We start from the raw sequence: 18,539 nt of genomic DNA, 5'->3' as shown, positions 1-18,539 counted from the left end.
TCGTAGTGTAAGCTCAGGGTGTGCGCGCCTGGTTCGGCCTAATTGGGAGAGGTGGGTCAAAGGGGTGGGCAAGACGTGTATCGAACCCCCCTCCGGCGAACGCCTTTCCAACAGTTCCTTTCATTATCAAATCTTTCTTTCACTTTACCCACTTTTCCTCTTTGGTATCATTCATTAACATTCTTCACTCTGGACCCACAAATGTGTTTAGTTTCCTTCCTTTAAATAGCGCAAAAGGTACTCTTCCCTGGAGAGCATGTAGGGAACCCTATTTGCATCCATTCTCTCCTGCAACTGTTCCCTATTCCTCCCACAGCTTTTTGCCAACTGCATTCCTTCTTTTACTACTTTGTTCAGTCTTTCAACACTTCCATTTGCTTTAGGGCAGTTCAGTGCTATTTTCTTATGTATGCATGTATGTATACATGTATAAGTGTTGGTATGTGTGTGCGTATCTGAAATATCAATATTGCAAACCTAGCAAAAAAACTGAGGGTGCTATACAGGGTCACAGTAAAGAATTAAGTCAGTAAATGAAAGGAGAGGACACTGGGTTGTGGACGGATAGTGCACTAAGTGGTAGTGTCCTTTAAAGAAGTGTCTATTTAAATGTTTCCTAAATTTGAGCAGAGTGGAAGCGGACATGATAGATATGAGGGTAGAATTTCCAATACTGGGAGCATAAATGGAAAAGGCCTGCTGCCCTGTTTTCTTTCTTTTTGTAAACTTCTTAGTCTGATGGTATCCTGGCTGCAGGAGTGTAGTGCACCACCTGAGATGGTCAGCTTGTCTGCAAGTTAATCATGAAGGTTTTGTAACTGATGCAAATGGTTTTGAAGATAGTACAGGTCGGTAAGAGTAGCTAATGGAGTTTCATGATGAGAGGGGTGATGTGATCAGGTTACTTCAGGCCTTGGATAGACTTGCTACAACGCGTAGAAAGCCCTAGATTGGTGCCAGTGAGGAGTCTGGGAGGTCAAGGAACAGGGTGTTACTATTATCCAGATGCATGAGTATGAAGTCAGTTCTGAAAATGCTTTCTGGAAGAAATTGCTTCATTTTCTTTAGAGGAGAGAGCTGGTACCAGGTCTTCCTTTGTTTGTTTTTTTGCATGCTTTCCTTTACTATGAGGTTGGCGTAGAGCGTGAATCCAAGTGATTTTGCATTTAATGAACGGTGGGGTTCAAAGGTAGTTAATGTCATTAAGCCAGGTTTGAAAAGTTTCTTATTAGTTGTTTTGGGAAATCAAAAAAGTAATTCTGTCTTGACTACAGTGAGCTTCAGGGAGTATCTGGAAATCCGGATCTGGATGAACGGCCGGAAGTGTTCGAGGCATTAGGTGTCTAAAGCAGAGGAGTATTTCAACCACAGCTGTGTATCATCAGCATATTGGTGAATCTTGATGCTGTTATCTGTGAGTAGAGCACAAAGCAGCTCCATGTTGAGGTTGAAGATGACTGGGGACATTATCACAGCCGGACTGGGACCAGAAACCAGCCCTGGCAATTCTGCTCGAACGACCAGCCGGAGGGGGGTTGTGGCGAGTGCTAGTGTCAAGCAGTGTTGCCGCATTTTTAACAGGGGGCAGATATTGCAGCACTGCTGACAAAACAGGCCCCCTGTAACAAAGGTGGCCCTCACGGGTCAAAAACCGCCCCCCACCCTTCTGACCCACCGGGAAAATGCCTGACACCCGCTACGGCCAGTCTGGCCCTGGACATTATGGAATCTTGGGGGACTCAGCAAGTGATACGGATCTTTTGGGACCTGGAGGTGCTCATGTGAACAAACAAGTGCTGGTTGGAAAGGTGAGAGGACAACTAGGGGAGGACACTATCATTAAATCCGATTCAAGACTCCTGGGTGCATATGAGGATGGGTTGGTCAACTGTATCGAAGGGAGCGGAGATGTCCAGGAATTTCAAACTGTGGCCTCATCTTATCTATGGTTGTGAGGGCAACATGTTCGATGTGTCGGGTAGCGGTCTCCGTGCTGCAGTGTCACCTGAAGCCAGGTTGGTAATTAAGCAGGAGATGGTTAGCATTAACGTGATCCTGAAATTACCAATACACCTCTCTTACAATGATCTTGACGATGAATGGTAGGTGGGTGATGGGCAAGTAGTTGGAGTGGGCGTCAGGGTCTAATATAAGTTTTTTCAGGAGTGGGAGGATCTGACTTGTCTTGAGAGCTTCTGGGGAGATGTATTTATTGAGGGAGGGATCGACAATCAGGAGTAGGGTGAGAAAGCGTCCCCAGAGAGAGCTTTGATGAACGGCCAGGGTGAAGCATCTTCTTCATGAGAACAGGTTTTATGAGAGATGAGTTGGTGAGATCTGAAAGAGATGGGCTATGAAGGATGACCATTTTAGAATTGTAAAGCCAGGGGTGGGCACTAGAGCTGAAGCAAGCATGGTTTTGGTAATGTACGCTTGGATATTTTGCATTTTTTCACTGAAGAAACGGGTGCACTTTTACCTGGAGTGAGGAATAGGTTGCTCCAGCCGGCGCCATCGACTCCTATTCGTCAGCCGACGACAGCGCTTCAGCAACGACTACGCCGCTGCTTGCACTGCGACTGCCAGCACCGCAACGAGCACCGCATTCACTTCGCATTGTGACCCTGGTCTCACCGATGACACCATCGCACCACGACCTGAGGGCACCGCACGCTGCTGCACTTCGCACCGCAGCACCCAACGCCTACCGACGCCAGCATTCCTGACTTAAACAAAGAGGAGTTCGATCTGCAACGCATGTGCCTTCAAGGGCCCCGACGACTCCTGCATCGACCTCCGGAACCGACGCCTGCGGATGCTGTGCTTTTGGAAGCTCAACAAGAGGTCCCCGATGCCCTGCATTTCTAAAAGGTACTGTTTGCGGGTCTTCCCGACACCGTAGCTGGCCTGCGATGTCGTGGTCAGTCAGAACTGTTTGGATTTGTTTGTTCACGACTCCGTGATAGCCCCGGACGGAGGTATCGACATCAAGGAACTGTTTTACAAGCATATTTTGATAACTGAAGATTTGTAAGACTGTATTGTGGATTTTTATCATTTTTGGTTTTGTCTTAAGTATATAAAAATATTGGCTATTTTTCTAAATTGGTGTTGTGTCCTTTTGTAGTGCTTACGCTGTATTACTGATGGTTATGTGCAAATGCTGTACACACTGCCTCTAAGATAAGCCTGACTGCTCGTGCCAAGCTACCAAGGGGGGGTGAGCAGGGGTTATTTTAGGAGTGTGACTTCCTTATCCTGACTAGAGTGGTGGTTTCTGCCTGGCTCTGGCACATGCCCCAGCCTACCAAAAATCCACTTTCTAACAGCTACCTACAACCACAAATTGCCCACTTTCTGAATATAAACCCAGGGTGAATACAGATGGTACAAGAGGAGCTGAAGGTGGCCTGTGAATAGTGACAAATTATCAATAAATATTTTGCTATGCACATTCCTCCTTTATCGGCCCCAGCATAAAGCTACTGCTTACTCTCACCTACTTACAAACATCACAGTGTTGTGCAACTGTCTTTCAGAGGTGAAGCGCACATAGACAGAGGCATAGACTTCGATCTCAGTGCCATGGTGGGAGTCCATATTTTCCCTTTCCACTTTGGGGCATGTAATCCTGCTTTTATAATAGAAAGATAAAACTACAAGTCCCAAAATACAAAGAAAAAATCTGGAATATTAGGAACCTATGACTATACACATGCACAAATGAAATAAAAACGTTTCTGAATCAGAACCTATGCAAGGCCAAATCTGTGGCATACACGCCTTGTAATCCTTGGCAACCTTTGATGAGTTTGGAGAGGGCACCACCCATATCACACATCTGGATTTTACTCACCTTGTACTCCTGGGCTGCCTCTTGCATAGGAAGCATGGAGTGAGCCTTGTGGTCTTTGGACTCTCGACAGATCACACAGATGGTCTCCTGGTCATCTTCACAGAACAGTTTTAGCTTCTCTTCATGTTCTCTGCACAGATTCTCCCCCTTGACGGTAGCACTCGAGGAGGGAAGTTGTTTCAGCAGCTCCACTATGTTTCCCAGCTGTCTGACGGGCATTAATATTTTGTTCTTATTGGTTTGTCTGCACTCAGGGCAGGGAAAGTCTGTCTCCGACCCTTCCCAGTACCGAGTGATACAGGACCAACAGAAGGCATGCCCACAGTCCGTAGCCACGGGGTCTGTGAAATAATCCAGGCATATGGAGCAGGAGACCTCCTCCTTTAGCTGCTTGTTTGACGCCATTTTTCTCTATCAAATTTTCGTATCTCGCAGTCTGTGAAGAGGGCGTGGCTTTGCCTGTTCTTCTGTCGTTTCAGGGCTAAATCCAGCTGAGGTAGGAGTGTCTGCCGATGAGAAGGGCGTGGTTTCTCTGGAGGGGCGTTTCTGCATTTGTGATTGGAAGTACCTGCCGCAAGACAGTGGCGTGTGAACATCTGTAAACGGGAGTGTCTACAGCTGCAGAAGTGTGGCTCCAGGTGTGAGTGGGCGTGACTACGAGTGTGAGGGTGTGGCTCAAGTTGACCTGGGCCTCTCGTTAATTTCTGTCAATCAATCAATAATAGCATTTGTATAGCGCGCTACTCACCCGGAGGGTCTCAAGGCGCTGGGGGAGAGGGGACCATTACTGCTCGAAAAGCCAGGTCTTAAGTTGTTTCCTGAAGGAGAGATGGTCCTTGGTCAGCCAAAGGTGGATGGGGAGGGAGTTCCAGGTCTCGGCTGCCAGGTAGGAGAAGGATCTTCCTCCGGTGGTGGCTCTGCGTATGCGTGGTACGGCAGCGAGGGCGAGGCTGGTCGATCGTAGCTGGCGGGTGGGCGTATAGAAGGTCAGGCGGTTGTTGAGGTACTTGGGGCCCAGGTCGTGGAGAGCCTTGTGAGGAGTCTAAACGTGATCCTCTTGCTGACGGGGAGTCAGTGCAGGTCTCTCAGGTGGCCGGAGATGTGGCTGTGTCGGGGGATGTCCAGGACGAGTCGTGCGGAGGCGTTCTGGATGCGTTGGAGTTTTTTCTGAAGTTTGGCTGTGGTTCCGGCGTAGAGGGTGTTCCCGTAGTCCAGTCAGCTGGTGACGAGGGCCTGGGTGACCATATTCCTGGTTTCGGTGGGGATCCATCGGAAGATCTTACGGAGCATGTGCAGGGTGTTGAAACATGATGATGAAACGGCGTTGACTTGTCTGGTCATCGAGAGGGAGGAATCCAGGATGAAGCCCAGGTTGCGTGCGTGGTCCGTTGGCTTGGGAGTGGCGCCCAAGGCAGGGGGCCACCAGGAGTCGTCCCAGGCGGAGGGTGACGATCCCAGGATGAGGACTTCCGTCTTGTCTGAGTTCAGTTTCAGGCGGCTGTTCTTCATCCATTCGGCGACGTCTTTCATCCCTTCCTGGAGGCTGGTTCTGGCGGTGGCGGGGTCGTTGGTGAGGGAGAGGATCAGCTGGGTGTCATCGGCGTAGGAGATGATGTTGAGGTTGTGTTGGTGTGCGATGGCTGCGAGGGGGGTCATGTAGACGTTGAAGAGGGTTGGGCTGAGGGATGATCCTTGTGGTATGCCGCAGATGACTTCGGTGGCCTCGGATCTGAACGGGGGGAGGCGGACTCTCTGAGTTCTTCCGGCGAGGAACGAGATGATCCACTTCAGTGCCTTCTCTTGGATCCCAATGTTGCTGAGGCGCTGTACTAGGGTGTGGTGGCAGACAGTGTTCAACGCTGCCGAGAGGTCCAGGAGGATGAGGGCCGCTGTTTCCCCGTTGTCGAGCAGGGATCTGATGTCATCGGTTGCTGCGATCAGTGCGGTCTCGGTGCTGTGGTTGGCTCGAAAGCCGGACTGCGAGGGGTCGAGGGATCCGTTCGTCTCGAGGAAGGCGGCGAGCTGTCTATTGACGGTCTTCTCGATGACTTTGGCAGGAAAAGGGAGGAGCGAGATGGGCCGGTAGTTCTTGAGGTCGGTGGGGTCCGCTGTAGGTTTCTTCAGGAGGGCGCTGAGCTCGGTGTGCTTCCAGCTCTCCGGGAAGGTGGCGGTGCGGAAGGAGGTGTTGATGATGTCACGTAGTTGGGGTGCGATGATGGAGTCAGCCTTGTTGAAGACGTGGTGGGGGCAGGGGTCGGCAGGTGATCCGGAGTGGATGGTGTTCATCGTGCGGGTGGTGTCTTCGGTGCTGACCGGGATCCAGGCGCAGAGGGTGGTGGTGGGGGGGGGTGTTGGTTCGGCGGTAGGGTGTGTGGTTGGTGCGCCGAAGCTGTTGTGTATGTCGGCAATCTTGCAGTGGAAGAACGAGGCGAGTGAGTCACAGAGGTCTTGTGAAGGAGTGATGTGGTTGTTTCCGGCGCTGGGATTGGAGAGCTCTTTGACGATGCTGAATAGTTCCTTGCTGTTGTGGGCGTTGTTGTCCAGTCTTTCTTTGTATGCTATGCTGTCTTCTTGCTTCTGCTTTTTTTTTGTTTGTTGCATATTTTATATAGCGCGAACTCAACCCGAAGGTATTGGAGCGCTTTACATAGCACCGTATTTACATTACACATTCAGGTGATTTGGCTGAGACACGCCCCATGGTTAGTTTAGTCTCCTGTGCTTCGCTCTTAACCCTGTGACGAAGGGCGGAGTTTCTATTTCCCCGCAATTGAAAACCGGAAGAGGTATCATTTCGAGTCCTGATCAGAGGTCATCAGTTTCTTTGTATCCGTATTCTAGTACACATCATGCTGCAATTATAATACAAATAAACGTGAACAACAGGTTCCAGCCCAGAAGGCACAGGATGAAGTTTCTCTTTGTTTTTTTTAGTTTTATGTATCTCGATCCAGAGGCGCAACTAGAGTGAAATTTCGGAGGGGAGCTGGGGTAATACTTCCAGCAATCGGCAGAGTGAAGATGCAGGGGCTCTAAGAAGGGGTGAAAGAAGAACAAAGCCTCATTACCAAGTAAATGGTCTTTTAAAGACCTGCTAAGTACTCCGGTGCACGGCTGTGTCTGGCCGGGCTGCAACTGAAGCCCTTTGAGCCCAATGGGCGTTGCGTGCCTGGCTCGATCTAGCATAGAATTGGAGCGCTTTACGTGAGTCGCCTTTTCCAGTACAGAAAGTCGTTTTCATAAATGTTTTTAGGTACAGGGAAGTGAAGTGATTGCCCAGAATCACAGGATGTTGAGCACTGGGACTAGAGCCTGCTTCCCGAATTTCTAGAACTGCAGCTCTGACCGTAAGGCCTTATCCTGCCTGACCCCACTACTGCGCAAGGTCTCTGCAGAATGGATTCATGGATTTTAAGAGGCGTACAATTAAGAAAATTACTGTATAATGTCCCAGTATCCAGCTTGCAAATATTGTGTATGAATGCAGTTTGAATATCTGATTAGACAGCACTTTTTGGTCAGTGACAATCAGGACACAAGTCCTAACAAGCATTGGCATAGACAATAGGTCTCGCCTTTGGGACCTTATAAGTGTTTAGCTATGCAAACTTGCATAACTAAATACTTATAAGGTCCCAAAAGCGAGACCTATTGGCTATGCAAAGCGGCCGCGAAAGTGAAAGTAATCGTAGTAAAGCGCGGCGCGCGCGCCCGCGCACATGCACTGTAGCTCTAGGCTGACCTGGTAGCACTTTTTGGAGCCCTCTCAATGAGTCTTGCCAGACCAGCGCATGCGCTGGGTCAGGCGAGACCTAAAAACAAAAGTGGAGGGACTAAGCAAGACAGGCATTATGCAAGTGACATCATGGCGAGTAGAATCACACGTGGCATTACAGGAAGTGGCATCACAACCCAGGACCTGACAGGAAGTGACATCTCAAGAAATAAAATCAGATCTTAACACATCAGACATATGTTTAGCAGGTCTTTCTCGAGTACATTTGAGCACATTATGAGATTTAACATTTGCGATTTCGCGTCAGGGTTGTGTCAAAAAAGTGATGCAACCCAACACCAAATCTGGGCTTTAACATACACATCTATTTTTTTCAAACTCCCACAAAGAATTGGCAACAAGGAGAAACGTGACAGTAAATCTGTTATGGTTAATTGGCTACAAAGTGCATTTTAAATGATCTTAAGGCACCTGCGGCAGAGATCTTTGTGTGCACAGTAGTCCACAGGGAATATTAATAATGGTAAATAACTCTGGAGGTTATTCCATTTACTGGAAAGATTTGTTTTTTGTCTCGCCCCAGTTTTGAATCAAAGTAACATATTGTGTTAATGTGTCTCCCTGCATAGCACATCATGCAACATGCAAATTATGTTTTTTAATTTATGTAGCTAGGTAAGTGGGTTACTACTTTTAACACAGATATCCTTTTGTTACTTGCAGTTTATAAATTGTATTCCTTCTAACATAGCTCAGTGACCTATGAAGGAATTATTACTCCTACACCTTGTAACCCTGACTGAATTACATAACATGTCTTTTACATTGATTTAGGCACTTATATGATTTATTGTCAATGTATAATGTGTACGTGTGATGTAAAGCGCTCTGACAACCTGCATTGGGATGAGCAGCGCTATAAAATAGTGGTATTTAAATAGTGATTTGCATACCACTGGGTCAGACCAACTCATCCGGCATTCTTACAGTGCATGAATATCTCTTATATACAGGAACTGAACAAAGTCAAAACCATGCGTCTCATAAGTAGCTGTGAAATTATTGTTCCCCCTCCATTGCTTCTGCAACTAGGTGTGAGGCACCATTTGGTTCCCAGCCGGGATACTCTTAAGAAGAGAAGGCCAGATGGCTCCTTAACTTTGGCCTCTGTTGTAGGACCAGCTGAAATGTAAGCTAACAAAGCCTCCTCGCCAACTGCAAGTTGCTGCTGGGAACGTATGCACACAACATGCAGGCGCTTCTGAATGTGTCCTGGTGTCTGAAAATTACACCAGGACGAGTTCAGTATATTTTCAGTAGGGCCCAACTGATTGGCACGGTGGGTGGCATCCATCCTGTGAAAATAGTGGGTACAAATCGTCTACTTGCGTGTCTCTCTGGTGACAATATACAGATGAGGTGCCATGATTTTAAAACTATTAACAGTGGCTTGTAAAATAGTTGTATCCATTCAGGAAGTCCATTGTCTGCCCACCCTCCTTTGCCGTCAGAGAGGCCTGGGCTATCTGCACTGTAGGTTCAAATGACCAAATAGGCTCACGGATAGGATGCATTTAAGACATTCTTTCGAGATGGACGGTAGTAACCAGCGCAGAAACACCTGATGCAATAAATGCGATGTGATGATGTGAGAGTGCACTTTTGCAGTGCGTGACTGCTTATTGTAGGAAGGGTGTGAGAGTGCTGTCAGTGTGTCAGTCCATGTTTTAGATTGATGTGAAAGTACTACCAGCAGTGTTTGACTGCTACTCCAAGGGGAGTGAGATGGCTAACATGTGACTGCTAGTCTTTGATGGATGTGAAAGTGCACTTTTTTAGGGAGTGACTTATGATCTGTAAGGTGCTGTCCTCAGTGTGTAATTCAAGGTGTTTAGATAGGTGAGAAAGTACTACCGGTAGCATTTGACTGCTATTCCAAGGGGTGTGAGAGTGCTGAGTTGTGTGAGATGGCTAGTCCATGAGGGACATATGAGTGCTTCAGATACCGTGCAATTGCTAGTCTGTGATGGGTTTGAGAGAGCCATCGGTTCTGCAAGACTACTACTCTGTGAGGAGTGCGAGAGTGCTTCCAATATAGTGGGACTGCTATTCTGAGGTGCATGAGAATGTTGTTGGTAGTGTGAGACTGCTAATCTGTGAGGGTGTCACCCCTTGGTCCAGCTCGACATGTGTCATAAAATACCCGCATGCAGGTGGGAGGACAGCAAGCTGTGCTTACCGGGCCAGACAATTTACAGGAGAACTAGGCAACCGCCCACGGGAAAAGTATTATTTTTAGGGCTTCCCTCAAAGCTGAGATATAAGTAATTACGTGAGACGTGCAAGCAAATATCAAAATGGTGATCGAGGACATTGAGAATTAGCATATACCGAGTACAATAAGGGAGAGCTGCGTGACCCAGAACCTTGCACACTTATTGAACGTCTAATATCGGTACAAAGATGCCCTAGAGTGCCGACCATATACAAGGATCCCGTTCTACACACGTTCAAGGTGACTGTACTTAAAGTAAGCCGGTATTCCCTCATCTCACAACAATTCTTAAAATGCTCAGGTTGGACTGAGAATACAATAAGAGCACTGTTTTTGAGGATTCCAGTTTTTGGCAGATACGAAACCAGCAAATACGACAGTCACTTTTCCATGCTTTATTATTGTCATAATCCCACAAGCTCGACCCTACTCAGTGTTAAAACTCTCTCAAACACAATTAGTGACACAGTCAAGCACAAGTTAATATAACATGTATTATCCTTCTGCCATTATTTCCAGTCATACAGCGGCCACACGGAAACCACATTGCCGCCAAATACAAGTCGAAACAACGGATGGCACCTCCGAACAGTCTCACTTAACTAACATTTTACTTATATAATGCTTGTCTTATGCAGGCTGTCTACAAGCTAACTGTCACGACTAGGGCACAGGTCAGCAAGAAGCACAGTACCGACCTCTCGGTGTGGGTACAGTAAATAAGAGAAACTGGAGAGCCACAAAGACTGCTATGTACTGCATACCACCAGGCAGTGTGGATGACCAGCGATCGCCACCCCTCAGCCACACTCCAAACAGGAGACGGGGAATCCCAGCACGCTTATCTGTTGCTCACACTCCGGACAGGATTTCGTGGCCATCTTCACTTCCTAACCTCAACCAAACAGAAGCCATAGCTTCTATTCTCCACCTTTGCATGCACATATTGGCCTGCCCCTTCTCGGCAGCACTTCCCCTGGCTCCACTCCTTTGCGCATGTCCTGTAGGGCTGCGCTGCCTGTGAACCAGACACTCCGCCCCATGCCAACAGAGCACTGCATCAAGTCTTTTCTTTATGTAGCGAAGGTACGCTGAAGCGCGCGATAAACAAAACTTTTGTGACTATTGCATTTAAAGCGAACATAGCTAATTCTGGTCCTACCGAGACGATGACATTCCGGAGTAGGTTAGTCCGTAGATGCGCAAAGTGGATTGTCCGGACAGAAAATAGTGAGGTGGGCGGGAACAGGAAACTGGCGCGACAAAACTTTTGATAAGAAGCTTGGTTACCATGGACAACGGGAAGCTATCGGCAAAAGATGGTGTCGGACTGTCCACAGTCCCACGGACACGCGCATGCTGTCTGCAATGGACAAATGGCGAGAGCAGCCATCTTTATCCATGCAGGCGCGTGCATGAGCCCACGGCGTAGAATCAATTCCAAAAGGTCTCTCTGACGAGAGCAACGCATGCGCTGCTTTTCGCCAGGCGAGACCTAAAAAAGTTCCTAAAACCTCCCTTTGTAGTTGACTGCAACCATGGAGGAGGATGAACGAAAACCTGTTTCCTAAAAGAGGTGCATCGAAAAAGATCCTGAGGTGTGGATGGATTGTGGAGCAGAAAGAACCTGCAAGGCAACGTTATCCTTCCCCTCAGTATTACAAAAACGATTAATAAGGAGGTAACTGTTGCCTTGAAAGGACAAGAACTGCCATGTAAGCAGCCCTGATTAACAAAGATGTCCCTGCGCATTGAGGCGCTATATACTGATTTCATGCAGTTTATCCTCCAATATTAAACAAAATTTGGGTTTTCCTGAGCCTGTTGCAACAGATGAGGAGTATTTCTTTGCGGTATATCAGCAAAAGAAAAGGCATCTGGCTACTAAAAAGGTGCAAAATAAAGAATGAAAGGATATTGATAACCCACGCTTTCCACAGTTTCTTTCCAAGAGACATCCTTTGCACAATTTTCAGGAGTAATTTCCATCTTTAATAAAGGTTGATTCCCTCAGGGCAGGATTGTCATCTCATGAACCATAATTTTGAAGGCCGCTTCGCCATCAAATGTAGTAGATAACATGCATGTTCAATGCAATTGGTCTCACATTTGGGACCTTCAAAGTATTTTGCAATGCAGCACATTATCGTACATTACTGCAACATAGACTCGCTCACATGTATTTTTAGCACAAGATGACAGTAATCACCACAACACATTAAGGGCCTTATGTAGGTAAATTACATTTACCGATTCTTAAATACCGAATTTTACCGATTCGGTATTTATGAATCGGTAAATGTAATGTAGGTAAAAAAATACCGATTCGGTAAGTGTCGGTATTTTAGAATCGGTATTTACCGATTCGGTAATGGTAACCTGTATCTCATTGATTCCTATGGGCCAGGAGGCCCATAGGAATCAATGGGAAGCCAGTTACCATTACCGAATCGGTAAATACCGAATCAGTAATGGGGGGAGCTCAATCAAGGGTGGCAGGGTGTCACATTGACACCCTGTTGCACCCCTGATTCCTGCATGTGTGCACATGTGGCACACATACATGCCCTGAGGGCATGTGTGTCTGCCACATTGCACACATCTAAGGGCCAAATAATGCATTCACAGAGACATTCGTCATTTACCACCAACTTTCAGTTGGTGTTAAATAACGAATCCCCACACCCACCACACACTCCCCCTACATCTCATTTCTGTATTCGGTATTTACCGAATCGGTAAAATTATCGATTTGGTAATTTTACCGATTCGGTAAATTACCGAATGCAGAAATGATCCCCCTACATCTCAAAAGCCTAAATACCGGTCGGTAACGGTATATTTACCGAAAATCGGCCGTTACCGACCGGTATTGGGCGACCTACATATGGCCCTAAATACTTTGGTACTTGTTAGTGACTCCAGTGATTACGGTTTCTGATGAACAAAAAGCCCCGAATTATTACCGCCAGAGTGAGGAAGACATGAGAGCAAGTTTGGTTACAGTTACACGGCGTGATTTGAGGGTGAAAGACAATATTTTATGTAGAGAGAAAAACAACATGGCTACATTTCGTAACAAAGCATAACCACCTCTTCGCATTTCTGACCCATACTTTGCAATATTAAAATTGGAACTACAGATTGCAACCTGCTTTAGGCACGTAAAAAAACAGTGCTGGCTGATAGCGCCGTCACACATGCAATACGACAACTGCTATATATACATTAACACCTGGGACCTTCCCAAGAAACACTAAGGGGCAGATTTATGAGCCCCTTGCGCCACTTTTGCGTCACTTTTAACATGGGAAAAGTGACGCAAAAGTGGCGCAAGGGGCTCATAAATCTGCCCCTAAGAGTGCTAAATATGTGCTCTGGAGGCTTTCCGGCGCAGGGCAACTTTGTGAAGCCCCTAGGGGTGTCCTTACTGCCCACGCTCCCTCTCCCCATGCCTCATCCACAAGGAACTGGGACGCTCTGATGTGCCAACTGTTTAATGGGGCGACACTAATGCTCGACAAAATGAAAACAAAGTGTCTGCGCGTGCCCCACAACTACAGTGTATAAGAGACCGTCCTTTAATTGGGATACAAAAGAAACCACTCCTGGATGTTTTTTCTGCCCCATACATCACTTTTCTACACCCTGCTTATTGTCCAGACACAAAACCACTTCTATTAACGCCACTGTGCACGCGCAACCATATCAGACACAAAATGGTACGAATCAGTGCCATACACAACCTTTCAATTCTGTGCACTAAATAAACCATGAGGAAAAAGATATGCAAATTACGTACCTACATGTGCCCCCCCACAGTCCCTTATTTAGGGACTGTGTAACACTTTTGTAATCGTGTACACCCCTTTGTACTGTAATTATTCCTTATGCAGAGGAGTTCTGATGCATCCAGCCTTTAAGATTTTTGTGCTCTTTAGGTCTCGCCTAAGCAGCGTGCATGCGTTGCGTAGGAAAGAGACCTTTAGCCTTCAGTTCCCTTTTCCGCCCAAAAACGTGCACGCGTTCCATTGCCTTCAATGGCAACGCGTGCACGTGTGGCGATTCCCTTGCGGGAGCGAGGGGCACCGCCATATGGTATCAATTATCGCGCCGTGCCGCTCGCTTCCGCAAGGGAATCGCGCAGGCCCCCTCTTCTCTCCCCTCCCGCCGCTCGAGGCACGCGCGCTTGTGGTTGTTTAGCTTTGAGAATGAGAAATACGTTTACATGAGTATATGTTTTGCTAAGATAGCATTACACTTGAAACTTTGAATAACATTTGCAAAGTGACTGTAATTTTCATAAATGATATTTATGATACTACAGGCAGAACTTCAGTAATTCTTTATGCTTATGTACACTTTTATGCCGCGCTTCATTGTACTTCGTGTGACGATGATTAACAGCAGTTGCAGTGTAATTTTTGAAAATCTTAGCAGAGCGCGAGATCTACTTTAGGGTTTAGAAAGTACAATTCCTTTTCACAGAGAGCCAAGGGGCGGTCTTTCCTCAAGGATTACTAAACTTGTACTTAAAGTGAGTCTATACGAAATAAACATTCTGTAACAATTCGTTACGTTTTCAGTAAAATTGCATACCCAGAAGCCTCTTCAACGGCACACTCGCTTCCGTTTCATTGTCACAGGTAAAAATAGTATTTTTTAGCGCTGCAAGCAGAACGCGCTTTGAAAGATTGGAAGATTACAGGCTTCAAACCAGATTTGCTGTCCGTCCTTTCTCACAGCGTGATGTGCAAACCCCGTGAAAGCAATCGCATGGCAGCTGCCACGGATCACATCCACTATAAAACTATTGAGATAAAATCAACGCTAGAACATCGTGTCGCATTTCAATGTCACAGACACATATCATTTGTTATACACGTATTCTTCCGACGGGTTCCCTTATTTCTGTTAATAGATATAGCTAACATGTAACGTGTGTGATTCACTTTCATACATGTTGTACTGTAGATTAAGCAACTGATGAAGGGGGGGTGGTGCTGCTGAAAAAATGTTGATGCATGTGTCGAGAAGTACTGTTGCTAGAACAAACAGAAGCTAAAATGTCAGGAGCATAAGTTATCCATGTGGCTAGTGTTTTGTAGTCACTTTTCTTTTAGCTCGTGTTCACTGCAGTCTGGGCAATAAATCCTTTCCCCGTTAGTAAACGTAGCAGTTCCGTGGAAAAACGTGTACTCAAAACTGGCTTTAGCATCCATGACACTTGCCTGAAGCGTACATTTTCCTGGAAGGAGAAGTAGCCCGCTGCGTCTTTAAATCTGTAGGGTTCTATGCGTCGAGGCCGGTTGGCACTTTGAACAATGCCAAAAAGTGCATTTTTCAAAGAAATCGCGCGGTAATTTGCGATTTCTTAAGGAGAAATGGCACAACTTGGGTGCGTGTTACATAGCATTTAAGAAATCGCAATTTGCGATTCCTTAAATGCTTACGCAAAATTAAGGAATCGCAAAATTTGCGATTCCTTAATAATGCGATGCAAATATGGCTCATACATCTCATTTTGCGATTTTCTATTCGCAAAGGCTGTTTTTTTGCGAATCGCAGCGTTTGCGAATACAAAATAGTTTGATACATATGCCCCCAGATGTATTGCTTTTACTAAGTAATTTTAGTTATTTCTCCATGTAGTTGAAGTCTGTTTCAGAGCTCTCACAAATATCACAATAGTGTAAGAGCAGGTACAGAAGTGTTCGCACAGTGCTCGAGGTAGCCCCTCTGTGACGGCTGCGACATAGAGCCAGTGTATGGAGCCCTTTCCCGGTACTTAGGTATATTAGGTACTCAATGTTCGAAAGGCAGGTCATCTCAACCATTAAAGCAATGTGCACACACGTTCTGCCCTCCATCCCTCTAAAGTCTTCATTCACACACCCACGCCTTCGAAAGTATGAATTGATGAGCAAAGAGAGTGCGGAGAAGGAGCGCCGGTGACAGAGAGAATCCCTTAGTCCGGTCCAGTACAATTATGCGATTCTGTGCCTGCACCGTTTCCTCATAACTGTGTATTTGCCGCATCTACCACATAATCCATCACATGATGCATCATCTGCAGGTTTGAACAAAAAAAGTGTTTCTAGTTCAAACAGATCAAAAGTTACTTCAAACGTTGCAACGTGCTCCTGCGCAAAAGTTAACAGATCATTTCTCAGTTGCTAATTGCTCCATTTGGTTACTAAGCAGGTACTATTGAGGTGAAATCTTTTCACATACAGTGTTACGAGGAGTAAAAGTTGCAAAATAATGAAATAATACCAACACAAAAAGAGCTGCCTTATCCTACATAATTTGCCTGTTCTTGCTTGATAATTTTGTCCTCACCTGCTGCATAATTCCAGTAGCCCCTCCATTAGGTTAAAGTACAACCCATAACCAGAATTCAGCTAATCTTACTGGTGCATTTTATAATTAATTGAATTACTGCTCTTGTCTCAAAAAATTCTGAGCCTTAGAGAACATATCAGAATTAATGGTTACCTTGTCAATTGTAACACAAAGAGCATGTGGTTTTTATTCATTTCTTTCCCAAATTGTGAGATGCGGATAAATCTCTCTGCATCTCTGTTCTCTTATCTGCTAAAATGCCAAGTAATTAAGAGTAGGCTAAATACCAGCCTTAAAACCATACCATTATTCAGCTTTGATATCGCCTACATGTTAAGTCTGGAAAAATGATTGAATGACAAGTTGTGTGGCATTCTATGTAGCAGTGTTAATCTGCTTTGGCAAAATAAATATTTCTACAATCTACCCTCATACACCAAGAATGATGATCAAAAAACATTTAAATGTTAGACAAGCATTGGCATAGCCAATAGGTCCCGTCTTTGGGACCTTATAAGTGTTTATTTATCCAGCACTATATGGCTCTTGGATCAGTAGCAGCAGCAGCACCCCCTCCCCCTCTCCCCCCAGCGCCTTGAGACCCTCACGGGTATGTAGCGCGCTTTACAAATGTTTGATTGATTGATTGATTGATCCTTGGTGCAACAACATCAAGTGTTACATGGCTAAACACTTATAAGGTACCATAGGCAAGACCTATTGGCTTTGCCAATGCTTGTCTGGACTGGGCACCATCCCAAAAATACTTGTGTTTATAAAGCCGTTTAAATGGAGGTCATCAGTAGAACCGCTGAAATACATACAATAATGCCCCAGCTATGATCTGAAGCAGCGCTTTAAAACTGCAGTGACTTTCCTCAGTCCTCCCCAGGCGGATTCACAATAAATAATTAAAAATAAATAACATTACAATCGGGAATACTCAGCTTACTACTGTATTTGGTTTCAGAAGTGGGTACTGGGGAGGGAAGGGGCGAGACTGCTGCTTTAGATGCCTAAAGCTTTTTTCCAAAATATTTAAAAATAGCAAGATTACTCGTACAGATGTCAAAACGTGGGCTACGAATACTAATAAGGCTTAAAGACATATATAGCAACCCTGCTTAGCCTAATCTGTGTCGCAGGCGCTGCGCCAGGAGAAACGGAGCTACCAACAGCTGCGACTCGTCATTCGAACAGAAGACATGGGACATTTCTTTCATTTTTTGATAAATCCTGATTTTCCAACATTGACTATATCAACTGGTACAGTGTGGAGCTTGCTGGATAGAAGCAGAACATAAAGAGGCTAATTTCCAATCACTGCAAAGAAAGCAGCGGTAGAAGGGCTGGCTACTGCGATCTGCACGTGTCTCCCACATATTTGGAAGACTCAATGGCAATCTTGGTCGCACTGGTACAAATGCCACCATGTTGGTATTCACTGCCGCACAGGTGCAAGCGGCGGAATCATTCTGTCCCAGGAAGAGCTTCGGCAGCTCCTGGACCCGGTCGAGGCCCAGCTCCAGCAGAAGAGAGGTGAGCACCTCCTCGTCGATGAGGCCGGTGTCCATGCCATTGAGGGTGAGGGCGGGGGGCGGCATGTGCTGCAGTCCCGGGTGCTGGAGAGCGGGCCCCATTCTGAACTGCTGGGAAGCCGCACCCATGGGCCCGCTGCCCATGCCCAGGAGCGGGTGCCCTTGGTAGTGGGTGTTCAGTTTCTGTAAGTGCATGCTGGCCATGAGCTGCTGAGAGGCCACCGGGCTCATGTACTGCTGCTGGGGCTGCTGTGGGGTACATCATGGTGGAGGGCAGCTGGTGGTGTACCAGATGGGTGTTCATGGCAGGCCTGAGTCTCATGCCCCCGTCCATGTTGGTAGCTGCGTACTGCATCATCTGACCATTGGGTAAGGTCCTGATGGAGTGCTGGGGAGGCTCCTGCATGCCATTCGTACCCATCCTGTAATTCTGAAGTCCGCTCACCCCATGGGCAGTGGGCATCATCATATGATCTGCCATCACTGGAAAGAAACAAGACACCACTTTAGAACACAATTTTAGAGAACATCTCCTTGCATAGCACCAACTCAAGCCATAGGCGGGGCACCCCTGCACAGACCAGAGGCCTAGCATACAACACAACTGAGTAATCCCCAAACCTCAAATGACAGTGGAGGCCACCCTCGCACAGACCCAACACCTCCAGTTAGACCCCACAACTGAAACTCCACCCTTTAGTGACCTGCATAGCATGAACTAGAGCACCCTACCACATAACACCGCTAGTCTGGCGTAACTGTGTTCGACTACTCCCCACTTGAGAACTC

At 46.5% G+C, this 18,539-nt stretch overlaps 2 pseudogenes; both read right to left on the bottom strand.

Moving 5' to 3' along the window:
* Positions 1-3,745: 3,745 nt before the first annotated feature.
* LOC146859297 (E3 ubiquitin-protein ligase TRIM39 pseudogene) lies at positions 3,746-4,261 on the bottom strand (annotated as a pseudogene).
* A 13,210-nt stretch (positions 4,262-17,471) lies between these two features.
* On the bottom strand, positions 17,472-18,231 carry LOC146859296 (cbp/p300-interacting transactivator 3-like; annotated as a pseudogene).
* Positions 18,232-18,539: the final 308 nt, after the last annotated feature.

This window comes from Triturus cristatus, chromosome 3_2 (genome assembly GCF_964204655.1).
Source record: "Triturus cristatus chromosome 3_2, aTriCri1.1, whole genome shotgun sequence".
Taxonomy (NCBI): domain Eukaryota; kingdom Metazoa; phylum Chordata; class Amphibia; order Caudata; family Salamandridae; genus Triturus; species Triturus cristatus.
Note: the sequence above shows the minus strand (reverse complement) of the source record. Positions and strands in the feature narration are given on the sequence as shown.